A 26,471-nucleotide genomic window follows, 5' to 3' on the forward strand; every position below is an offset into this window, starting at 1 on the left:
GTTTCAAATGAATGCAATGTGGAATGAAATGCAGTACAGAAAATAACTTGATAGGATTTCAGCAAAAGACAATGTAATCACTTTCTTGGACAATTCACCCCCCCTTTTTATGCAATGCAAGGAAATGGAGGAAGGCACACAGTTCTCGGAAATGCAATTAAATGTGATTCAGTTCACCCAGCAACTTAGACTACAGACGTTGAAAACACAGGCAAAATGCTTTGATATGTGCTGGCAATGAAGAAAAAAAAATATACTAAAATGCTTTTAATTCCCTCTAGAGGTTCAGGGTGAGTGGTATCTAGTTAATATTAGTCCAGGCTCACTCTTGCAATGATTCAGGAATGATTAGCAGGTTAAACGAATTTCTGGCAAATGGAAGGCAAGCAGCAGCAGATTTTTTTACACGTGGAGAAATTTGAAAATCGCGGCAAAATTCACGAGTGCGTTTTTCACGATTTCGGCAAAACTATAGGGGGTAGGAATGCGGTTCTAGGTCCGTAGGAAAGCCACGATTCTCAGCTTTCAGGGGAAAGTTACTGCAAGTCTCTAGCACAAACGGTTGCGGAGATATGAGCGATTAAATAAAGGTCGTTTTTCAGATTTGAAATTTTAAAGTTCAAAAAGACAAGTGCAGCTTGCAACTAGAAAATGACAAGTGACAGCTTTACAAATGACAGGTGACAGTTAGGAGACAGTTCTACTTAGATTAAAATAGGATTGAATTATATTATTTTAACTAGGAGATTGGTTCTGCACAGTTTTCTAGGTACTCACACTATATTCTTGAGTGAAATGGGCCTCGCCATGGATCTGGTCAGGTTTTAGACTGGACTCCGGTTCAGCTCTTTGGTTCTGCTAACATTGGCCTGGGTCAGCTCTGCTCTCTCTCTCTGGGTACAGCACTGCTTCTGGATTCTGGAGATTGAGGGATTTGAAGTCTGGATCTCTGGATGTTGATGGAGGTAAAATATGGAATTTTGGCAGAGCTTCCAGCTGCAAGTGGAAAATGAATGTCCCTATCTGTCCTGTCTGTCTGCTTTTATGTGTTTTGAGAGTGGGTGTGTATGCAGCATCACTAGCCCCTACCCCTCTCCACTTGCCATTGGTCAAATTTCCATTTCTCACTTGATTGGGGAAGGAACTGTGAGTCAGAGCGATGTCATTTTATGGCTTGCAGAGAGGACACTCCCCTGTCAGATTGCACACATTCTATATTTGATAACAAATACATATTTGCAGAGGTACATATTGTTTTAAAATCATATGCACCCCTCACATATCACAGGAGGTATCTCCTGTTCAAACTCTGCTCTTCCTGGGAGCTTGCATTCAGAAATGGCAATATTTTGCACTTTTTAACTGGTTTGCAACTCCGGACATTACCCCAAATTTACACACATGTGCGCAAGGAGTATGGACATTAGTTGATGAAGTGTCAGATTTTTCACATGCACACATTTAGAGTAATATCCTCTTTTCCGCTAATACCCCCCTGAACATACCACCGGGTCCTACCATGTCTTAAAACGTGGGCAGAAAAATCACAAGAATTATGGCATCAATTAAATTATTTTGACAAGTCCACATTGTGAGTTATTCATCTTTTTCTAAAACCAGATTCTGGCTACAGAGGTGTGTCTTCCCAGGTCACATGGTGGAAATACTGGTTTTCCCACTCCCCCCAAGCCAGCTTCTGTCTCCAGTTTCTCCCCCTCCCAGTTTCTGCCAAGAGTAAGCCACTTTTACGACCCCTGCAATATAAGATTTGCTTGGGTCCTGAAAGGCCCATTGTTCAAGAGGAAGCCATTTATGATCCTCTCAATAAACCCTCTGCCTGGGTGAAGGGAGCTGCATTGTTCAATCTCCTGCAGAGCACAGGTAATTCAATTATCAGATAGATGGTATATCCTTAGTGTGGCCAGCAAAAGGCAGATAGGCCTGGGAACACAGCTGTGACTCAAGTTTCACTCCTGATGGGGGTAGCTGTCAAGCAAAATCAAGTTCCTTAAGCCAGACTTTCAGCTAACTGTCATGTTTTTTGTTGCTTTTTAAATTAACTTGCAATTTTACACATGCAGCTAGAATGCTGATTCTAAGTGCAAAACTATGACATTTCAACAGTTACAAAGGCATGTGACACCAAACATAGGTCACTCATTTAATCTAAACATTTTCGATTTTAGTGTCTTTAAATCCAGTGCAACTTAAACTGCTGACTCCATAGCAGTTTTGTTATAAGCATTGTTTTGGGCTCTTCATTTCCCAGATTTTGTAAGCACACAAAACTCCATTCTGCCAAATGTCTGCTGGTGTTCAGTGAATATTTTGCACATGTTGCAATGTTTGAAAATAGGCATTTTGAGCCTGCCTTCAGAGAAACACAGGGTGGTTTTAAAACGCTGGCTTTTGGATAGTGGTGAGTACTGGTACTGCACCCATTTTTGGGATTTAAGAAATGAATTCCCCACAATTCTAGGTTTGCTTTTGGCAATCAGCATTGCCATTCCCAATGGTTTCAGACTACTGTGCGGGTAGTCCAATGGTGGTTTTAGGCAGTGCCCTTCTGTGCCCATAACATCGGCAAAAATGGGTGGCAGCCTATTCTTCATGCATTTCCCTGGGCATTTTCTGGGAAACTCTGGCCATCATGATGTTTTCCATATCAATACTGCACAGTTTTGAGGTAGGGCTCGAATGCATGGGTAAATACATCCCACATCCAAGATCTTGGAGTGGATCCAACTCCGAGGTTCGAAGGTGACTACCGTATAAAAGAAAAAACGGGGTCTTCCCAGTTCCCGAGTGGACAGAGTTATTGTAGGCATATTCGGCTATCCAAAGTATATCTTTCCAAGTTTTTTCAGTTTGTTGTAGCATGCAGCGCAAATACTGTTCCAGAGTTTGATTGGTCCTCTCGGTTTGTCCGTCGGTTTGAGGGTGGTGGCTGGTCGAAAGTCTCACATCAATTTGAGCCGACCGACAGCAACTTCGCCAAAAATGAGAAATAAATTGACTACCTCGATCCGAAATTAGAACTGAAGGAAAACCGTGCAGTCGGACGATGTTTTCGAGGAATTCTCGGGCCAGAGTTGCTGCTGTTGGTAAGCCTTTGAGTGGAATGAAATGCGCCATCTTGGAGAATAGGTCCACGATTACTAGGATCGTATTGTATCCGGAGCATGGAGGTAGATCGGTGATGAAGTCCATAGAAAGCATATGCCAAGGGCGAGGCGGGATGTCAATAGGGCGTAAGAGGCCTGCTGGTCTTTCCTTTTGACTCTTGTTTTGGGCGCATACTCCACAGGACATTATAAAGTCTCTGATATCTTTTTTCCAAGACGGCCACCAGAAGTAGCGCTTGATCTTTTCCGAGGTCTTGGTCATACCGGGATGTCCTTCCATTAAAGAATCGTGATAACAAGAGATTACCTTTTTCTGTAAATCTGTGCTGGGCAGGTATAACCGTTCTTGGAAATATAATAGGTTGTCCTTCACCGTAAAGTCCTTTCCCTGCAGATGCCAATTCTGTATGTCTGCTGGAGTTACCAGTAGCCTGGCTTTATCCTTAACTTCCTCTATGGATTGTGTGGCGATTACACCTAGAATTCTTTGTTCGGGAATGATAGGTACAGGTTTAGGATTGATAAAATGTTCTTCCACTCGAATCCGAGAAAGGGCATCAGCTTTACCGTTTTTTGTACCAGGTTGATAGGTAATTATGAAGTCAAACTCGGCAAAGAATAGTGCCCAACGGAGTTGCCTAGAGGATTGAGCTTTTGCGGTTTTCAAATATTGCAGGTTTTGGTGATCTGTAATCACAGTAACGGTGTGTCGGGCCCCCAGGAGATAATGCCGCCAAGCCTTAAAGGCAGACTTGATAGCTAGAAGTTCCTTATCAGTAATAGTGTAATTTATTTCAGGAGGCGAGAATTTGCGGGACCAAAATGCCACGGGATGCAACTGATTGGTTACTGGGTCCTTTTGTGATAGAACTGCCCCCATGGCAAGGCTCGAAGCATCAGTTTCAACGATGTAGGGGAGTTCTGGGCGAGGATGTTTTAAGATCGGTGCAGAGATAAATCTAGTCTTCAAATTCTGGAAAGCTTGTTCCGCCTCGGTAGACCATTCAAAACGTTTGTTTTTCTTTAACAAGGCGGTGATGGGCTGGACTATTCGAGAGAATTCGGGGATAAACCTGCGGTAAAAGTTAGCGAAGCCTAACATGCTTTGAACACCTTTTACGGAGGATGGCGATGGCCATTTGAGAATTGCATCGACCTTCTTTGAATCCATACGCACTCCGCTAGGTGATAATATGAATCCCAAGAATTCAACTTCAGTCACGTTGAAAACACATTTTTCCAACTTAGCGAAAAGTTTGTGTTGACACAATCTCTCGAGGACCATTTTCACGTGTTTCCGATGTTCAGTTTCCGATGAAGAATAAACGAGGATGTCGTCAATGTAAACAACAACACACACATCTATGAGCTCTCTGAGGACATCGTTCATAAAATATTGAAAGGCGGCCGGGGCATTGCAAAGTCCGAAGGGCATGACCTGATATTCAAATAGCCCGTACTTGGTGCGGAAGGCCGTCTTCCATTCATCGCCCTCTTTTACTCGTACCAAGTGGTAGGCTCCTCTAAGATCCAGCTTTGTATATATGCATGCTTTTCTGACTTGGTCCAGGAGTTCAGGGATCAAAGGTAACGGATATCTATTCTTAACGGTGATCTGGTTCAGGGCGCGATAATCTATACAAGTTCTAAGGTCCCCTTCTTTTTTTTGAACGAAGAACAAAGCTGAGGAAGCAGGGGACTTGGAAGGACGAATAAACCCATTCGCTAGGTATTGATCCAGGTATTGTCGGAGGTGAAGATTCTCAGGCTCGGTGAGGGCATAAATTCTACTACAAGGAGGAGTAGATCCAGGTATCAGGTCTATCTGGCAGTCATAAGACCTATGAGGAGGTAGAGAGTTAGCCTGATCCTTCCGGAAAACATCTTGGAATTCTAGGTATTCAGGAGGTAACTGGGGAGCCTCTGAGGAAATTGCTGCCAGTGCAACACCAGGTCGAGGGTGACAAGTAGAGACACATTCTGGAAACTGAACCGTTCTTGCTCGCCAATCGATCTGAGGATTGTGCTTCTCTAACCAAGGAATTCCTAGAATAATCTGGAACTGAGGGGCCTTGATCACATCGAACACGATCTTCTCATGGTGTCCATCTTGACTTACTAGCGTCACTTCTTCGGTGGTATGCGTTACTGGTCCGGAGGCTATCTCCGTACCATCCACCGTAGTAATGACGACCTTTACAGCCTTTGGACAAAGAGTCAGATTCATCCTCAAAACCATTTCATGATCCACATAATTGCCGATGGCACCGCTGTCGACGTAAGCTTCAATCGCATGTAATCGATCCGGATTATCAGGGCTAATGAGGACCATAGGTATCACGAAATGCGAGGTCACGGAACTGGTTTTAACGCTCGGCAAGAGGACCTCTATTCTTGTCGGGCGAGGTCGTTTCCCTGCTCAGAGTTTGTGACCCTGGTAACTGCAGCTCCTACTGCCTTCTTGGCTGGTTTCACCGGACAATCTCGAAGAAAGTGCCCCGAGTTTCCACAATAGAGGCATAATTGCAGCTGTTTTCTCCTTTCCCGCTCCTTTTGTGTTAGTGGTCCTTTCAGGCCCCCTATTTGCATGGGTTCCCCGGAGTCTACTCCTTTGGTAGGAGTTGGTGGTTTGGAAAATACTCGAGCATCAAACTTGGAACGATCGGCCTTCCTGTTCTGCAGTTTGTGGTCAATTTGAACGACTAAGTCAATATAGTCCGAACAGTCTTGCGGGGGATTCACTACTTGGGCTAACACATCTTTGAGCTCTCCACGTAGACCTCTATAAAACAGCGTAATCCTTTTGTCCTCAGGCCATCGAGTTTCCACTATCAGTCTGTTGAAAGACGCAATATAAGCCAAAAGGTCTTGATTACCCTGTCGCAATGAAAGGAGCTCATTGTGCAAGGCCTGCCCCTGTGAATGTCTTGCAAACAGTTTTTCCATACTGAGCTGAAAAGCTTGAAAATCATGGAGAACCGGATCATCTTGATTAACTAGAGGGATCGACCAGTCTGCCGCATTGCCACTAAGGTACGAAAGCACGAAAGCTACCTTAGCTTGATCAGTTGGAAAGGCTGCTGGCCGGCATAAGAAGTGCAACCGGCACTGATTAATAAATACTGCAAACCTCTTTGGGTCACCAGAAAATCGTTCGGGCAGAGCCAGAGGTACATTCCCAGGTAGGTTGATCTGCACTGGGTTCGTAGAGGATGTTGAAGGAAGATTTGCCCCTGATGCGGGTAACGGAGTTTGTCCGGCTTGTGACTGTAGCAATTGTCTAGCGAGATCATCTGTTCGCTCCTTGGAAATAATCAGTTCCCTTCTTAGAGCATTCGTTTCCTGACGGGCTGCATGCACTTCTGCTCTTAGTTCCCCAAGTAACTGGGCTAGCTGGTCGGTATCCGAGGTTTCCATAGCGCCTGGGTGGGAGTTTTGCGGTGGGCTTTGCGTTCTGTAACGCTCACCTGATTCCCGCAGAGGCGCCGGTCTTGACTGGGTGAATGCCGTATCTTCAAAGGTGATGTGTAACACACGGTTGGCTCTTTGGGCTGGACCTCTGTGCACTGTATGTCTGACTCGAAGAGTAAGATGTCTGCAGATAGAAAATATGGGATTAATGAACTGGGGTTATTGGGTGCCTCTCTCCTCTTCCCTTTCTCTTCTCCTGTAGAACCCCAAAGGTTAACGCCCTCACCTTAGGTAAGTGAACGCCGAGCTCTCCATCTGCCTCGGGGCAGGGTGCCGTAACCAGTTTCTTCACTGGATAAGGGTGCAGGCCTCTTGACCTCAGAGGACTGCTGTCCGTCGTTAACTGCACGAACGGTAAGTTCTGGGCACTTCAAATATCTTAAAAGTCTTTTGTAATGATATCTCTTGTTTTGCAGGGTTCCGGCGATGGTGGATGGCGGGCTGATGAGAGTTGAGGATCGAACCCGCGTGAGGAATAGAAGCGCCTGGAAGCACGTAAGTAAGCGCTTGTAGCCTGCTTCACGATGCGCACTAACTGTCCCTTTTATCTTGCAGGTACAAGTTCGGAGCTTTAGAGAAGCTGAAGGGTGCTGGAATACCCACTGGATTCGCCGTGGGAAGGAGTAATGGCACGTGAGTAATAAAGTTGCCCAATGTCTTTAAACGCACCTTCTTTTGTCTTTCAGATGCGGGATGCAGCGCCGAAGGCCTCCGGAGCGTGCGAAGAGCTGGTAAGCTTTTGTCTTTCAGATGCCGGAATGCAGTGCGAAGACCTCCGGAGCATGCGAAGAGTAGGTAAGCCTTTGTCTTTCAGATGCCGGAATGCAGCGCGAGGCGTTGGTGACAGCCGATGGACCAGGTAAGAGATGCGCTGCCACTGAAGACCGTAGTGCTAACCTGTTCTTTCTTTGTCTTTACAGGTGCTGCTGAAGACTGGATTCCAGGATGGTAAGCCTTTGTTCCCTTAGGCCCAGGATCAGAAGCAGAAGACACGATGAGCGTTCTGCTGCAGAGAATGCAGAATAACGCAAAGCAAGATTCATCCATCGGGTGTGGTTTAAATAGCCTCCTGTAGTGCTTAGGTGTCTCCTTCCACAGCCACGCCTAGGTAAGAAAAGAGTTCCTGCTTTCCAGAAGAGTTCCAGTGTTCTGAACCTAGGGAGTGGCTCCTGCCCCACCCAACAGGAAAAGTAGTCCCAAACAGAAGAGGATCAGGGGTTCAACTGGCAGGTAAGTAAGCAGCATGGTCTGCTGCAGGTAAGTCCACCCAAGCATTATGAGCCCGGCGCTTCCAGCGCTGGGACTGGGCATCTTTATGAGCCTGGCGCCACTGGCGCCAGGACAGGGTCCAAAAGGTCCCAATTGGGACTGGCTGGCACTCGGAACCGGGGTTATGGGTCTGCTTCCAAGGGAGTCGGGCAAGTCCTGATCTTTTGGAAGCAGAGATCATGACAAAATTCTTATCACGAAAACATTCCTCTTTGGAACTGCGTTCCCTCGCTGTCATGTTCAGGCACTGGTTCCCAGAAAATCTGGCTACAACACTGATATGACTCAGTGGGTTCATTGTACCCAGAGAGTAACTTCGTTCAAGCTGCCGAGATACCAGGCTTGAAAAGTGAGAGATCCTCTCAATGGCTGCACTATGCTGGCCTGCGGAAACCGTGCAAGAATCTGTGGCCCACCTTCTCGGTGGAACCTGACAGCGACTCTCTCCTTGGGTTCGTCCTATCTGAACATGACACCATAGCCGTTTGTCAACCCTATACAAGTGATCCTTCTAAGACACGAGACAAGTGGGCATCAGACCTCCAACTTGAGATTAGAAACAACCTCTGGAGTGACATGTGCTCCCAGAAACCTAGGGTATCATATAACTCACAATTCCATTTGATCCAATTAAAAGTCCTGCACCGATACCACTACACTCCGAGCCAGCTTTATTTGTTTTCTTATGAGGGGACGGAGGCATGCCCATGCTGCAGATCCCCAAATGCTAGATATCTCCACATGATTTGGGACTGCCCCATGTTAACCCTTTTTTGGAAAGATGTATGTTCAATGCTATTAGATATCATATGTGAACTTGTCAAATCTGCACCCCTACTGTGCCTATTCCATATCCTTGCTACAAGTAAATTTGTGAAATTGTGTTTATTGTTGTATTCTCCTACGGCGGACAATCACAAAAGCCCCAAGTAAAGGTCAGTGGTTGAGCGACGTGGTGCAGGCGAATGATAGGGAGCAACAATGGATACAGATGCAACCGCTCAATTCCTGGCCTAAGAACATATGGGCCCCTCTGAGACTCTAAGGACTATGTCCAGACCAGGCAAGGCCTCATAACCCCATACCCTGTAACCCTTGCACCCTCCCTGTGCCACCCCCTCAGCTGTTGCTAATACCTTGTTGTAATGTGACATTGTGTGCTAATAAAGAAAGTGTTCAAAACAAAAAAAAGAAAGACACAGAGAGGGAGACAGGGGCCAAAAAGGAAGGCAAGCTGGATGACGAGATGGAGGAGCAGCTGAGAGAGAGCTGCTGAAGACCAAGCCAGGGAGAACGGGAAGCCGAGACATTAATCGGCTGAGAGTGAAGGCAGGAGAAAGCGTGGCAAGGGAGCCGTGTCTCCAAGAACCCGGGAGAGTTCAGAGAAGGAGCCGAGGGGCCGGCTAAGCCCTTTCCTCCATGCACCAGCAAGCTGCTCGTTTCCTCCCTAGGGCCGTGGGCCACCGGGGAGTGTCTGAGGGAGAGGTGGGCAAGACCCTGACCTCGACGGACTGAAAACAAAGGACACGCAAAAGCATTCACAGCAGCTGAGTTCAGAGAGAGGGAGAACCCGGTTTGTGATACGCACCATTGTGAAAGCTACATTGAATGTATTTAATCAGCGAGGGAGCCGATGAGAAACAAAGTAGTTGAGATTACAGAACAGTGAATAATGAAAGTCAAATATATGAAGTGCCATTGAAGGAAAGGGCACAAGGGACGCAAGTGTGCAGGGATCCTGAAAAGCTAATGTGAAAGTGACCTGTTTGTGAAATGAGGAACAGAGGGGCCAGGGCCCCGAATGAACTATATGCTTATGTGAAATAAGGAACAGAGCGGCTTTGGGTCCGTTCTGTGAAACTAAGTGCAAGAGGCACAGACATTGAGAAAGCAACTCTGTTGTCAGAGTGGTCACGTATAGGGGTGAGAATACTGTGCGGTTGCAAAGGTTTCTGGCAGGGCGATAATGAGAAGAAATAGATTGTCCTTTTTTAGAGGAACTAAGGAGATACAAACAGAGCACCAACATCACAAATCTGCAATTAGACATACGCAATCCAGGGACACACACTACAGCATACCCAAATATTTTGAACAACACAAGACTCACAAGAGAGGAAAGAGAAGAAGAATGAATACACTGAAACACAGGAAGATCAGGGATATGATATGATAGTTTATTTATATAGCATCTATACACAATGTGTTTCCAAGTGCTTCAAGGCAAGGGAGGGAACAAGGGAAAATACAATGACATTCTTACAGGCCATGAACAGTAAGGATGTGAAATTAATAATCGTACTTGGGCCGATGACATTTCAGATAGTGCAAGTGCAAAGACATAGATAAAGAAGGGGGGGAGTGGGAAGGAAATGGAAACAGGCAGGCGACTACCGTACTAGGCCTGACAACATTTCTGGTAGAGACAGAGAAAAACAAAAGGTGAGGGAGAGGGGTGCAGAAAGGGAGCGGAGGAATAAAACAAGCGTCTATCGTACTAGGCCTGGCGACATTCAGATAGTTGAGGGGGGGAGAGACAAGTTAGGGGAGGGGGGAGGAGACAGACGAGGTTGCTATCATACTAGGTCCAGGGACAATTCTGATAGAGTAAATGCATAGAAGAAAGTAAGGGGAGGAGATAGGAAAAGGGAGAAAGGCAGAGGAGGAGAGAACAGAGAGTAAGCAGTCAAAAAGAGTGGAGAAGCAAGAGGGAAGAGCGTATACAATAACAGAAGTCAGTAGTAACACATAATGTTGCAAGCCAGGACACAAGATGAAGATGTGAACAGCATGAATCAGGGCCACCATGAGTACAAGATGCAAAGGAAGTTCAGCATGAGAGTTGAGAAAGGGTGACGCACTGTGAAACAATGAAGACCATATAAGTCAAGTTCAGCATTGGCCACAAGACGGTGATGGTCAAAGCAGAATGGATCAGGACAGACTCCTGCAGAAGTAGGCTGGAGGGTGAGATAGGGGAAGCAGGGTAGAAGAATCAAGCAAAACAGGCAACACCTGTGTGCGAGAAGGGTGGGGGTCACAAGGGAACATCACAGGGGGACCAGGGAGGGTGGGGACGGTCTGTGCGGACAGAGGGAGTAAACACATGTTGGTACATGCTTACCTGCTGTCTGAGCAGGGGTTCAGGCCCTGTGTCCTCCTGGTCAGAACAGGTCCAAACAGGAATTTCCCTTTTCTTCGTCAGCTCTTCTCTTCCGACGCCCGGGCAAGACAAACCCTTGATCTAAGAATTAAGAGCAGGAAGGAAGAGGCAGGGCTAAAAATGTGGATGGTGCTTAGTGACCTAGAGCCACTTGCAACTGCTCCCCATCTGCAAAGGAAAAGAGGCTGGAGGGCTTCTTAAGTAGGTAAAAAGAGCGGCAACTAGGAAGGCACCAGGTGGGCAGGGCTTGCTAAGTGGGGAAAAAGAGCGGCATCCTGGAAGGCGCCAGGTGGGCGGGGCTTGGGCCAGGTGACCTAGAGACACTTGCACATGCTCCCCATCTGCTAAGGAAAAGAGGCTGGAGGGCTCCTTAAGTAGGTAAAAAGAGTGGCGACCAGTAAGGCACCAGGTGGGCGGGGCTTGCTAAGAGGGGAAATAGAGCGGCAACCTGGAAGGCGCCAGGAGGGCAGAGGCTTAGGCCGGGTGACCTAGAGCCACTTGCACTTGCTCCCCATCTGCAAAGGAAAAGAGGCTGGAGGGCACCTTAAATTGGGAAAAAGGGCGACAACCAGGAAGGCACCAGGTGGGCGGGGCTTGCTAAGTGGGGAAAAAGAGCAAAAACCTGTAAGGTGCCAGGTGGGTGGGGTTTAGGCCGGGTAACCTAGAGCCACTTGCACCTGCTCCCCATCTGCAAAGGAAAACAGGCTGGAGGGCTCCTTAAGTAGGGAAAAAGAGCTGCAACCAGGAAGGCAACAGGTGAGCGGGGCTTGCTAAGTGGGAAAAAAGAGCGGCAACCTGGATGGAAGGCGCCAGGTGGGCGAGACTTAGGCTAGGTGACCTAGAGCCACTTGCACCTGCTCCCCATCTGCAAAGGTAAAGAGGCTGCAGGGCTCCTTATGTAGGGAAAAAGAGCGGCAACCAGCAAGGCACCAGGTGGGCGGGGCTTGCTAAGTGGCGAAAAAGAGCGGCAACCTGGAAGGTGCCAGGTGGGCGGGGCTCACGCCAGGTGATCTAGAGCCACTTGCACCTGTTCCCTGTCTGCAAAGGAAAAGAGGCTGGAGGGCTCTTTAAGTAGGGAAAAAGGGTGGCAACTAGGAAGGCACCAGATGGACGGCGATTGCTAAGTGGGGAAAAAGAGCGGCAACCTAGAAGGCGCCAAGTGGGTGGGGCTTACGCCAGGCGACCTAGAGCCACTTGCACCTGCTCCCCATCTGCCAAAAATATCACAACAACAAAAGAACAGGGGTCGCAACAAATGAACTTGGTCATAAATGTAGCCAATCTCACAATGAATGAGGAGTTAATGTCAGCCCTGAACAAGGCACTTTCCTTTTCTCCTAGCAACAAATACGACTATTTACACCTTCAAAACACACCAAGGTGGGACACCACCAACCCCATCAGAATTGACAGTAGACCTCAAAGAAAAAACGATGGGCCTCATTACAAGTTTTGCACTATAAGCTGAAACTATTGCATAAAGTGTAAATATAGGGAGAAATGACATGTGAGGCGGGACACAAAGCTTGGAGGTGTTTTTTGTTTATTTAACCACCTGTTGATTGCCCAGAGACATGCTAATCCCTATAGCCATTCCCACCTAGTTCCTGCCCCTTCCCGCCCAAAACACCTCCTCATGGGAACTCTTTGAGCTCGCTTTATTCAAGCCTTACCATCAAACTGTGTGCTCAAAGTGATTGACTTAATTGAAGCCATAAACATGCTATTGGTGTAATAAAAAAGTCTAAACCAGGTCTGCCTTTAGCCACTTGGTTTATAAGCACCATGTGTGTCCTTCATGAAAGTCCTGTTAAAAACAAGCATTGTAAAGCCGGCAGTTTTGACTTGTGTATATGTATTAGGCATTTGCCAGGCATTGCCATTAGATGGCCAGCTACTCCCATCATTTTGCACTTGCTAGCACCAATGGCCGGTTAATACCACAGAGTTAATCCGACTATGGCAGCAGTGCATTCCTCATGGCCACTCAAAAGCCCGAACTGTTGGCATTACCAATGCTTGTTTGTTATATGGTTTGCAAGTCAAACCTTTCACTCATAAGTGCATATACAATAACAAAATTATTAAAGAGGAGATAAACACTAGCAAATAAAGCAAATCTGAAAAAGCCTGAAAATACTATAAATAGAAGTTTACAATACAAATATTTTTCAGTGAATAATTGATACAATACAGATATGAACCTCACTAGTACAATGATTAGTGACACCTGTTGTCCAGACACCAGTTGACTCCATAAACATTCGGAGGAAATAAATAACATAGACATTTCTTTAAAAAAAAAAAAATCAATTTCAACTCTTCCGTCTTATCACATTCTAGTAATAGATGTTCCATAGTCTCATACATAATCATATGTTCTTTATGCAGGGTCTAAATTCCTTTTCAGGCCAACCACCCTTACAATAGAAACTTAATTGAAATTTCAGATAAAGGTATCTACACTTAGGAGAAGGGAATCTAGTTGTATAAGCAGGACGTTTTTCCGGTCTTTTGTGATATCTTGCATATTCTCGGCATAAGGTAAGGCTTTGGCTTCTATAAGATTTAGCTTTAGAGCAATCTAGATCCCACATTTTCTTGTTAACTAGGAGAGGCTGGTCCAAGAACAGATCGTGTCATGACCCTAGTTGCCCAAGTAATTACCATTTAAATCCATAAGCCTGATAACTAGTTGGGATGTCTTACATTTAGCAATTATTTTTAAAACTTCATATAGGGAACATTCGGGTGAATTTAACACTTTAACGAAAACTTCAAAGAATAATGGCCTTAAAAGAAGTGAACCCAAATTCATAACGAAGTTGAGAGACTACTTTTGTAGCCGCTCTGTGGAGGTAAGCTCACTGGCGAATTCTCATTGTACTTTTTGCTCTCTATTACTTAGTAGTCTGGTACCATGATTGCATGGCATATATATGACTGGTTTGCAGGCTGTCTTCTGCTGTATTTGTGCTGTTTGTGGGACTTCTGTGTGTTCTAGAAGTACAACTTGGTTTGATGTCCTTCATTGGAAGGCAGGGTACTTCGAGGCCTGGATGGAGGGTTGTTGATAAGCAGGAACATTGTATTGGAACGCCCCATATCACATCAACTACTTCTGTTCAAAAGTGCTGTCAAATTTGTTCCATGTAAAAAGCACTTAAATGTATGTGCTAATGAAGGCCATGAAGGGAAGAGAACGTATTGGAGGAAGGAGTCAGCTATGGTAGTGAGGGCTGAGACATGTAAGAGATAGCTCAGACATATGGCACTCAGATAGTAAAGGTATACAGTGATGTTAACGATTTGACAATAATGAATGGCTTTTATAACGAACCCTAAATAACGAGAAACACTGAATTTTCTGTTAAAAGTGTATATGGGGTGAGTAAGAGGTCAACATGGGTGGGGAGGGGATTGGGGTGGTATAATAAATCTAGGGAAAGAGGGGGCTTAGCAGCACCCCCCCCCCGCCCCCAAAATTAAAAACAAAAGAGAATTCAATATGTTTTCGTTATATATAAGTTGTTTTAAAAATGTTCTTTATTTCGTTATGGTCACATGGAACCAGAGGAAAGAATGAACTACCGGAGGAAGGGCTGAGTTATGACAGGGAAAAATCCACTATTCCAGGGAAGTCAGCGATATGGGATGATAGACTTAGATATGGATGGAGGGTTGATATATCTAATAGAAGGCTCAGATATGTGCCAGAGGGAGGAACGAATTAGTCAATATGACCCGAGGCGGGGGGGGGGGGCATTGCCGGTCGAGTAATGCCCCCAGGGCCATAGTTAGAAGCCTGAGTGAAGTAAGGGCTTTAAAAGAGCCCGAGAGGCATTACCCGACCAGTAATGGCCCCCCTCCTAGGGTCACATTGTCATTAGTACCCCTGCACATCATACTGGGATACAAATTGCAACAAAAAAAGAAAACAAATTGGGTGCTGGGGATTGGGAGAAGGGAATACACGTAGTCCCTTCTCACTTTCCAATGGCGGCCATTGAAATCAATGTAAAAATGATCTTTTTTAAAATGGCTGCCATGTTACAGGGACAAGGGACTACACGTAGTGTCTTTTCCCTTTCCATAGTGGCCAGTCGCGGAAGGAACCCCGGAGCCGCAGTGCTGAGGGATCCTTGTAGGGTAATGCCCCGGCAAGGCCCAATGAACTTGCTCATTGACCCTCGCTGATCACTAATGAACTTTATGTTATCTTACTGGAATTTATACTGCACACCATTGACATTTGCATGGCCTCCAAGTAATCTGGTTGATCTGAAAGAGAGAGGGGTGGCCCAGGTTAGTGGTGGGAGAGGGGAAATGAAGATAGTTCTGCTGTTGTGCAAATGCATGCAGACCGGAAGTATTCTGGGATCTGCGTGTGGATCTGTTTTGAGGTGTATATGCGGGAGAGCTGAGTTACCAGGATGGGGACAATTAACTATTCTAGTGAGATCTGCGACATGGGAGGGTAGGCTTAGATGTGGGTGTGAGGGCAAAACAATTTTATTTATTTATTTTCCTTTGTTAAAATCAAATTCTGTAAAACACTTTTACTTTACAGCAAATCTGTAAGCACACACATTCTGTCACTAAAAGCCCTCTAAATTCCATCCCCTACATTGTATTTAGGTCAAAGAGGAACCAATAAACGACTAAAGCTCAATATTAATAAGGCAAACTAAGTGCAGCTATTGCAATGATGAGCCATAGTCCCCATTTGTATGCATTTAATGCGTCCCCTAAGGTACGCTTCGGCTGAATGGAATTTGCACAGATAATGACCCACAATAAACATTGTTTGACTGTCAGTCACTGCCATAAGCTACATAAAGGTAATTAGTAACCAGGGTGCAATCAATGTTAATAAAGGTTGAAAATGTGCGCAAAGCGGCCATTTGAACTGTTTACGCATAAGAGATTCTACCTTCCCCAGCCCACAGGTGCAATAGAAGGCATTTCATTGTGCAAGGTCCTGTTTACTTACGATCCACTTCGTTATACTTTGGCCTCTCCTAAATAAAAGATAAGCCCTGCGGTTCATTGCCCCCGGCAATTCTCTCAGATGTGTTTCCAAGACCTCTAAGATTCGCAGGGCAGGTCGTTTTTGCACGTTGTCGTAGTACTTAGTGGAGCCATCCCATTTCTATGGCTGCTCGATTGATTTACAAACAAGTCGCATCTTGTGTTAGAGGAACTCAGTGGACTTTGGGTACTGGCACCAGGCCTGTACCTTGATCTACTTTAAAAACAGAACATTTCAACAGTATGTTCCCTCTTCCCAGAATTCTATTCCATCATCATGAACTAAACATAACAAAGGTTAATCTAAAACAGGAAGTTGATAGATAAAGGGTCAAATCCCAGATTTCTTAAAAGGTTGAAGGACGCCCAATGGAACAGACCTGTGTGCTCTGAAGTACACCCTGCGGCACATTTGGTGCAATCAATATTGCGCCATCCGTTGTTGGCTTTTGGGTAAAGAATAGCGACACCTTCCTTCGCAGCATTGCTCTTTGGTTGGATCACTGTTTGACCATGCTAGGGTCTGGGATCTTCTGCATGTTTTTTGTTCTCGTGCCTCAAAAGTTAGGGCAATCCGTTTGTCCCTCTGCAAGCAGTTGTTCCTTCAATGGGAGGGCCATTTTGACCTGCACCGTCTGCTGCTTTGGCCTATTCATTGCGTCTCATTACAAGTACAAGCAGTGTGGGAAAACACTACTAGCAATTCTGTTACCGTCACTTTTTGGGGCAGTAACGAAATTACCACTGTTTGCCCCACACCATCAAATTACAATTTTTGGCAAATTTACTGCCGCCAAAATAACCGCGTGCTAAGTCTGCCCATTTTTGGAGGAAAAGAGTCACATCACTGCCAGCTTGATGTTGGAGGAAATTCCTCCACTTTACCTCCACGAATAGGTGGAATTACTGCATTGTAATTCCGCAGGCAGTAAATCCGCCAAAAATCCCCATGCAGTCCTATTGACTCCACAAATGGGGAATTACACCGCCCTACCACCATTTATAATCCTGTGATAACCACACGGGACCAATTAGCTGTAACATTAATCGTGTTTGGCTGCAATGCAGTGGAATCACCACAGAAGTAATCACCAGACTTGTGATGAGGCTCAGTGACTGGTATCAGTGTGCAATGTTGCAATGTTGCAGTGTGCAATGTTGAATTTTTCATGCCACTATGCAATCAAGATCATTCGACTAATCTTCTATTTGTGTTTTTTGTAGGCGCTTGAAATAAATCCTTATCACGTTGTCTGGTGCTAATGTATATGCTCGCCAAACCCAGGTTTTGTTTATGACGGCCTCCATGTTTTTGGATGTGCACGTTGGGGCACTTGCGAGCATAACATTCTCTAGGTATTTAGTCCATCTTTCCAGTGTGTTGTCTTTAAATGTGGGCATTTCCTCAGAATGGACATGAATGTCTAGTGTAGGTCATGCAGTGATTCACTGGGTCTCCTTGGCACAGTTGCTTTTTTGTTTGGCTGCCCAATCTAACACTGGCCATCTTAAGTGCAGTTTCCCAGTCAGTGGTAAGGAGAGAGTACATAGCTGCGTGGCTATGGAGCACATATTTGGGTGACTATGTCCTTCCCTTTGCAAGGGTAGTTGCAGATTAGTCAGGGGATAGATTTGTTTCAGAGTCTGGATTGCCTGGGACTGATTTGACGACTGCACGACTTGTGTTAATTCTGTGGCTACCACTAAGGGGATTTATGGGTTCTCCCTGTGGCCAATAACTTGGCTGTCAGTACCCTCTATTTTTCAGCCAGTTGCTGAAGTTGTATTTTTTGCATGACTAAGCACCATTCACCATCCTTGTTTCCGATGTTATTTGTTTATTGCCATGTTTTTGGTACGTATCATTTATGGCGTTGCTTGTTCCTCTTCATCTCACAAACAAAACGCCAGAAGGTGGGTTGGGAGTGGAAGGCTATTATTGAAGAAAGTGGTAGTAAGTTTATTCAGTGTGGCACTACAGATTGGGTTGCGGTGCAACGCCTACTGGTCCCGGTCCCAAGCTGTCCATGATTTCAGAACCCAGTCTAAAGCTTCTCGTGCTTCTGTGGCTCCTAAACCATTCACTCACCACCGCCAATGCCTATGCCTCTTTTGGCTTACCTCTTTGGCTTACCTCCTGCAGCTCCTTTGCAGGACAGATTGAATATACCTGCCCTCCCAGTTGCATACTTGCACTGTCTCCTGACAAATCTGCACTTGGGGGTTGTATCTGCATCTCTACAGTCCCCGTACTTGCACTTATCCAACACTGTTGTCTGCACTTAACCCCTGCACCGCCACCTGTTGGCCGCACTATTTTCCTATGTCTTGATCCTATGTCTTGACTTCCTCTCCTCCCCTTCCCCTTGCACTTTTCCCCTTCCCTCTCCCCGCCCTTGCCAATCTCAATGTCACTTGGCCTAGTAAGATCGTTGTATTGTCCTGCCTTGTTCCCCCCTTGCCTCGTCTTGCCTTGAAACACTTGTATATGGGCGTGCAATAAATAAAATATCATATCATATCAAAGCATATGAATCTGCCTTGAATCGTGTACAAATGTTAAATCGTCTATTCATGTTTCTTACACAATTCCACTACTACCTGTGGATTTGTAAAGAGCTCTGTAGTGCTTTTCTGGAATGGTTCCAAAGGTATGTGGGGCATCTGGTGACAATATACATCTCTTGGCATACTTGTTACAATAAAGTTGGTGGTTTCTTTAACTGCTGTGATCTTGACACAGGCATCCAATTGCCCAAAGCAACTGTCAACCTCTTCTTTGCCCTTTTCCTCCGTCCTCCAGCTAGCCCGTCTTTGCTGGTCTCTGTATTTCTTCTCGCTCTGTGCCAAGCTGCCAGGCTTCTGCAAATTTGGTCGTCTACTTTAATGAGTCCTTCCAGTTTAGTTTGGCTACTTTATAGCACATCTCCCCTGCCCATGGTCCACTTGAAGGACTTCAAGGTGGCCGATCTGTGCTTTAACCTCATCCACTTGAAGCATGTGAAACGTAGTACGTGAACGCTGGGAATGCCATGCCTTAATGCAATCCCACCATAAAGAACTTGGGCACACACTGTCAAATAAAGAAGCCATGCTTGCCCACACTGAAGAGCCTACCGAAAAAGCTTCTGAGATTCATTAACATCGAGCATTGCCAGATCAGCTGGATCCCGAGGTAACTGGGACCGATCACCAAAAAGCATCAGTGGACCATGGAACGTGCAGCCGGTAAAAGGTAGGGGGGAGTTAGCTCAGGAGCAGCAACCTGCACCGCACGCACTCCTCACCCATCTGTGTGTGCATGGTGTTTCAACAGTCACCATCTCTCAGCCCGCTAAGCAACACAAATTCTTCATGCTATCTGCCTAGTCCCAATTCTATTCATTTAGGCTTCTGGTTGTGTGCTAGGTATAAAGTTAAAATGTCGCTCTTCAGAAGTTGCCAACTTTTTCTCCTAGTTGTCTGTTAGCTTTGTGTCCCCACATTTATGCACATCATGCATTGCTTTTGTTGATATTTCCATATCTTATCTCAGAAAAGGGGCTCTATGCTTGACCCAGAGTATAAACTGTTACGTTGAAAGGCTCATCATAATTTAGTCAAGGCAATCTGGCACTGCATTCTCTGGGCTGTTTTTCCAGCAACCATAAGGGAAACAAAAACCCCACGATTTCCATTTTTTGTCATATTTATTGTTGCCATGTTTTTACACAAGTATGTTCCCAAGTTCTTTGTTAATATTTGCAAAACTAATGGTTGGCATAAGAGTATTACATCACCTACTAGACCAGGTTCTGTAATACCTGCCTACAAATATTTGGTGGCTAGCCCATCAATACTTCCTAAATCTGGTGGGACATTGACATCAATTGCATTAAGTAAAAATGGAGCAAAAACCCACCTTTGCTTTAACCTACCACCTATTGGATTCTGATGGTGCTGGCATCATTACACCCTTGATGTTTGGTCTAGCTTCTGTGGTTTAACTTAATTTTTAATCTAAGCAGTGTGTGGCTGATTTCAAATGTCTTCAACTAAACCACTACACACCTCTGTGTATGTATGTACAAATTATATGAATAAATGTACCATGATTTTATTAAAACTAGGTGTATGTTGTATGACTTTATATCTTTCATTCATGTGTTGTAATGTAAAAACAACAAGAACAAATGCTGTCTCTAAAATAAAAGCTAATGCAAAAGGGTTGTGTCGTTGCATTAAGAACATGCAGATTAATACATATTAAGTTTTAGTACTCTGCAAGGAGATGATAGCCAGAAATGTTGCTATAAATTATAGAGATTGAGTACATTTGTTGATATGTTGACTTTATTAAATTGTCATTAAGAGTGAAAATTACAAAAAGAGCATTTTGCTTTATATATGTAACCTCTAAATGGTGACTTTAGCTTGAACGCTGGTTAGACCTAAGATGTGTGTTTATACAGAACACATTTCTCTTAAGACAATAAATGTGTTATGAATGAACTTCTGGGGCACCAGTGGTCCAGGGATGAATATCCGTTTCTAAAACCATCAATCAACCCACACCTCTAGTACACCAGAAGGGATTCAAACAGATTGGAATACAAGTACATTATAAGACCTCCTTGTTCAATTTTTGGGAAGGTGGATGGAACGGCAGGCTTATCTCTGCAAGGTCGTGGATCGTTGGTTAGTTTCAACACAGCGAAAATACAATTATTACCCAATGATAAAATGGACTGTCCAATCAAGGATGTATACAAATATCTACTTTATTATTACTACAACAGACAGTTCTAGCACACTACAATGACAACACAGAAATTAGACGGTTTCACAAAGGAAAGGGATGCACTCTGGATACTTACAGGAGGGTAGCTGGTAAAGTAATAATTAGTATAGTTCAAGAGTTTTGGTTTCAACACCAAAGGGGCAAATTGTCATAACTGTCTCTAGGGGCCTTCAGAAAAGGACCAGGGGGGGCAGAAACACAATGTATCTGGTGCTGAAGAAGTTCTTGGTGCTTGTCAGTGTTGAGGTGGTTCTAGGGCACTTTGCAGCCTGTGAGTAAGAGTTAGTTGCGGGAGACAGCTGCGGGTACCAGATAGCAGGCAGTTCAGCAAGCAAGGCTGGACAGACATTCAGTGTATCGGCACGGGCCAAGAATTGTTGTCTCTGTGCTGGTTGGTGGATCTAGAATCTGGGTCAAGGCGTCTCGGATGGCTCTGGCAACTGCGGCGTGACAGCAGTCAGCGGTGCAGCGGTGCAGCTGGAAGCAGTTCGAGGACAAGACTATCTCGAAATTGTCCTTTAAAAGATGGATGCTGAATGATGCTTGGGTGGCACTCCACTTAGCTTCTTTGCAGGGCTCGTGTCCTTTCAAAAGCTCAGGAGGGTATTAGCAGGCAACAGCCTTGTCCTTTATCCAGAGACTGTCCGGCACTTCCCACCCAGAAAGTTTGCCGTCAGAACCTAGCAGGTGACGCTGTGTGCTGGCTGGGTACCGGTTCTGGAGCTGCTGGTTGGGTCATCTGAGTCTGGTATCTCGCTCTATTCCCTGGGACATGTTTAGGGGAGGGGTCTTGCTTCCCTCTTGGAACTCCTGGCCTTCCTTCACTGGCAGAAGATGTAAGGTAGGCTGTTCCTTCAGCTTGGGTCCAAATGAGACCTTCTTCTTATTCCTTTCGAAGTCTTCAGATGATCTGATCAGTGAGGGGTTCAGCCCTCTTTTAAAGCCAAATGTGCCCCAGCGATTGGTGTAAGCTAAATACACCTTAATGGACCAATCCTGGGTCCTCACCAAAAATCTTCAGTGATGCTTGAAGTCAGAATCAGAGCGCTTGGCAACAGACAGGGGAAGGATGACAACATACTTCTAAGTCCCACACATCTTCCTGTCTGCTGTTCATCAAAGTGTCTCCCTAATTAACTGAGCCCTATGCTGCGCTTGGTCACAACATGGGCCTCCTTTGAAGTAGGGGGCTGCAGGCAGACTTTTCCTACAATTTACATTCCGCCCTGCTCTGAAAGGAGTGGTTTCAGACAGGACATTCACTGCCCTTTCATACCAAGGTGGGGTGTAAGTACCAAGTTGACACATTGCATTACAAAGAGGTGCTGGTCTCCATTGGTACTTTCTGCATCTAGGCCTTCACTGAGGCCTGCTAATTAACATTATTCAGCATTGGCTGCCATCAGCAAGGTTTAACAATGGAAATGCTAATCCATGTGGCCTTAAAATGCTAATCAGGCTGCCCACAGCCAGAGGCTTTTGATTCACCCCCAGCTGTCAGGTGTCAGCTACACATGACAGGGGAGGGAGGCGCTGGTAAACTGTGTCCTCCCAAAGTACATGACTATTTTTCTGCTGTGCAGTGAACATGGAAATTATGTGCGGGAATGGCCCCATATAGTTTCCGGAGGTTGATCTCCCGTCATTCATTCTAAATAAACAAAAATCAAAAAGCCCAGGTCAGTGCACTCTCCCTGTGACGATGGTCGAAATCCTCACAAAATGCAAGTGTCAGCTTCCTGTAAAACAGACCTGTTAGGATTTGTGTTTGCTACAGTGTAGGGACTTAGTTAATTGGTCACCTATTTATTGCTATGATTTTATTTGGGTTCTTTGGCTAACTAAATGTCAGGCTTAGCACTATGAAAGGTAAAGAAGTTTTCATATCTACTAGACTGGATACAGCAGAGTTCACCACATATCACAAAATTAAAAGCCACACAATAAAAAAACACGCTCAGGATTTCATGATTATGCCCCCAGGCACTTTGTATTAATTCCACAAAACAGATTAAAAAAAGATGTGCAGTGAAAGACATCAGCATTACATCGTTATTGAAAGAAACAGGAAGAAAGGCATAAACATAGCTTGGCAAAAACAGAGCTTTCATAAATTTGTCAGTGCCAATATATTCACATCAATACTGGCATACAGTCCCTTAACATGCCCCACCCAAGACCATGATTTCATTTTTGCCTGCAGCGAGACCAGCTACTCCTTAACACACTTGGCAGACTACATGCATTCTTAACTACAGCCTTGAAAATAAACTGGCAGACAATAAGCACCGCTGCAAACTTCCCCTTTCCAACAGATTTACTATAACTGAAGAACAAATGAGTTTTTCCTTTTTGTGGCTAATTTGACACTTCACTAATTAGATTATTAGATTACCCTTATTAATTATTTCTTTCTTCCTTTTTTAAGTATACCCCCCAATAATTTGGGATCAGACGATTCTGTCTGTGCTGGAGAGCACTCGCCTTTTCTCTTTGGCTGCACTCTCTCACTCCTCTGCCCTGTTTCCAGAAGTACATCGCTCTCATCCAGCACCTGTCTCCCTCCTTTGGAGCGAGGACACAACCTGAACGAGCTCAGTCAGCACTCAATCTGATCTCCTTAATTTTCCTCCTTCTCTTTCCTCTCTTCTATCCTTGCTCCTTCTGTAGCTAGCCCTTTTCCCCCCTCTCCTCAGTTGTTAAGCCCTATTCCTTCCTCCCCTTTGCCCATAATTACAAAAAGATTCTTTTTTGTTTCATCACCCATTTTCATGCATTCTATTGTGATATCATGGGATGCCTCTGGTCAATCAACATCCACTGTTTGGCCAACATCCGCCCACCAGTCTATCCAGCTTTTTCTGGCTTTATTTTACAATTACCTTTGTACAGCACTCCTGTTCAATATTCCACAGTGCCCAGATGAAATGTGCAACATGACATCCTCTGCTTCCTAGCTTGCACCAGCTTGAACAATTTTTCATTCAAGAGCACATTCTGCCACCTCATTGTGCTCTGAATCTAACGTCCGCAAGGCACACTGCTGTTCAGCTTTCAATTATTGTAGTTATTTTCCTAGGCCAACATTGCAGTGTGAATTCCTGCCCTTACAGCCTGCAGCGCAGGCAGTGTCTTAAACAAACCCACTCTTACTCCAGTCTAATTACTAATGTCAGTCGGATTATAATTAGTTATTTTTAGTGGTGTTACTACTTAGTGGTTAATGTTGTTAATACCCTACACTATACTATGATATGCTAAACTCCAAATCAACCGGCTCCTTAGTTTACACCAGACACATCAGTACAAATATCCTAAATTACGCATATAACCCATGCTGTCATTTTAGCATCATTTTAAATTGGTGCATACCGTCTCTGTTGAAATCCGTGGCCCCACTGAAATTAGTGCATGGTTGAAATTCATGCACTACATTATTCCAACAGACCTTACCATGAATCAGGGACTAAATAATTGAAATATATTAAGAGATTAATAGATACAGCTGTGTGTACCCAGAACAAAAGGGTTGTTTCAAAAATAGAAGAAAAATAATGGAAATACATTTCAAATTCAGGATGTTCAGAGGTCTATTTTTTAAGTTTAGCTGGATGGCCTTTCTGGAATGATATTGGTTGATGCAATAGAAGTCTTCACAAACACTGAACGTTGAAATGATAGAGTAATAACGCCCCTTGTAAAATGATAATCTGTGCATTAAAGAGCCCATTAAAATGATTTCCTTGTTTCTCAGAATATCTGTTTTAGCACATGTTTTCTATTAATGTCATGATCCTAACAAAACAAGAATGTGCATCATGGGAAAAGCAAACTAATTAAAAATTAAAAATAATGAAATGAGTTATTGACTCTAATTTTTAAAGTCTTAGACTAGATTTGAATACAGCAATCCTGTAATTGAAATGTTATGCAGTATGTCACGCCTCTCAGCCTGAACCCAATAGATCCTACTATTGCGCTTTTGGTCACCTAGGAAATGTAATAATTTGTAATTTCACCACTGGACATGCTATAAAATGTTTATCCCATCTCAGCTAAAGAGTCCGAAGAAGAGTTCCTATTACAAAGGATGTCACATTTCTGTATTTTTAGGGTACGTTTCAAAAACCTTCAAATAAATGAATACTTTTAAACAACATACATAGCCACTGTCACTGATAGGTTGTGGTCTTGTTCAGTATATCCTTCAATATCTCTTGATGGCACAGGAACACTAGAAACTCTTTAATACCAACAGGTGGTATCAAGCTATTTGTCAGTAGGAGATTTAGTCCTTGTTCTCTTACCAACATCTGATTACAAAATGGTGTGTTATTGGCTTGTCTCATATAACATACTGGACAAGAAAGGACCTTTCAATTACATAGTTTCCCAACCTGATAAATGGCAGAAACTCAGGTGTGAAAGCATGGAAGACTGACCCAGTAGAGCCAGGTATGGTCATGATGGCAACCTTGTTGTTGGAGAAAGACCAGGGACGCAGCTTAATCACTGAGAACCTGACTTCCACTTAAAAACAAGACCTCCATGACCTATTGAATCAATTCCCCAAGGTATTTTCTGAAGAACCAGGGAGGGTAAAGGATGTCTTCCATTATATAACTATACCCCAGGGGCAGACAGCACTTTTAAAACTTACCTCTTCCCTGAAACCCGTAGAAGAATCCTTGAAGAAGAACCTACCAACATGCTGAAGTTGGGTTATAGAACCCTCCGATAGCCCTTGGCCCTCCTCAGTTGTTCTAGTTGCCAAACCTGATGGGTCTTGGCAGTTCGGTATTGATTTCAGAACGATTAATTCCATCTCAGTCTCTGACAGTTACCCAGTGCAGAGGACTGATGGGAAAATTGAAAGATTGAGCAATGCCCAGTATATTTCAGCCTTACATCAAACCAAGGGTTATGGGCTTGAGCCCCTGAATTCCTCTGACAAAGAAAATACTGCATTCCCCACCCATCAGGTGTTTTTTCAATTCACTGTCCTTCCTTTTAGTATTCATGGTGAAACAGCCACATTTCAAAGACTAATGAATAAAGTGATCAGATCCTACTCTCTCTTTACAGTCACACATCTTGATAACATAGTGATTCATGGTAATAGCTTGGAGTAACATTTATGTCACATCTATGAAATCACCAGGGCATTACAGAGTGTGGATCTCCGAGGTAATCCAAAAGGGGCAATCTAGCCCAAACGGCTGTGAAATATCTATACTATTTTGTCGGCAAAGGTCTCATCCAACCTCAGATCAAAAAAGATAAAGGCAGTGGTATTGACACCTCCCCTTAAGAGTAAACAGAAACTTTGAGCTTTTCTGGGGCTGGCCAGCTACTATCAGAGATGTATCCCTGACTTCTTGAGCCTTTCAGCCAACCTTATGGATAAGCTCAAAAACTCCCAGCTGAATAAAGGGGAAATAACATATGCAAATCAGGCTTTGCCCCACCCCAAAAGAGGCAGTCCAGCCCAACCTGCTTAGTCACATCCCTTCTGCACGAGATCACAAGCCATGTTTCAGCCTTAGTGGGCCTCATCCGTGCTGAGTAACTTGGGTCTCTTGGCCCAGCAGGCCCAGAGAGGAGTGTAAAAGGGGCGAGACCCTTACCTGTG

The sequence above is a fragment of the Ambystoma mexicanum genome, chromosome 13, assembly GCF_040938575.1.
Source record: "Ambystoma mexicanum isolate Mex_15411 chromosome 13, UKY_AmexF1_1, whole genome shotgun sequence".
NCBI lineage: Eukaryota > Metazoa > Chordata > Amphibia > Caudata > Ambystomatidae > Ambystoma > Ambystoma mexicanum.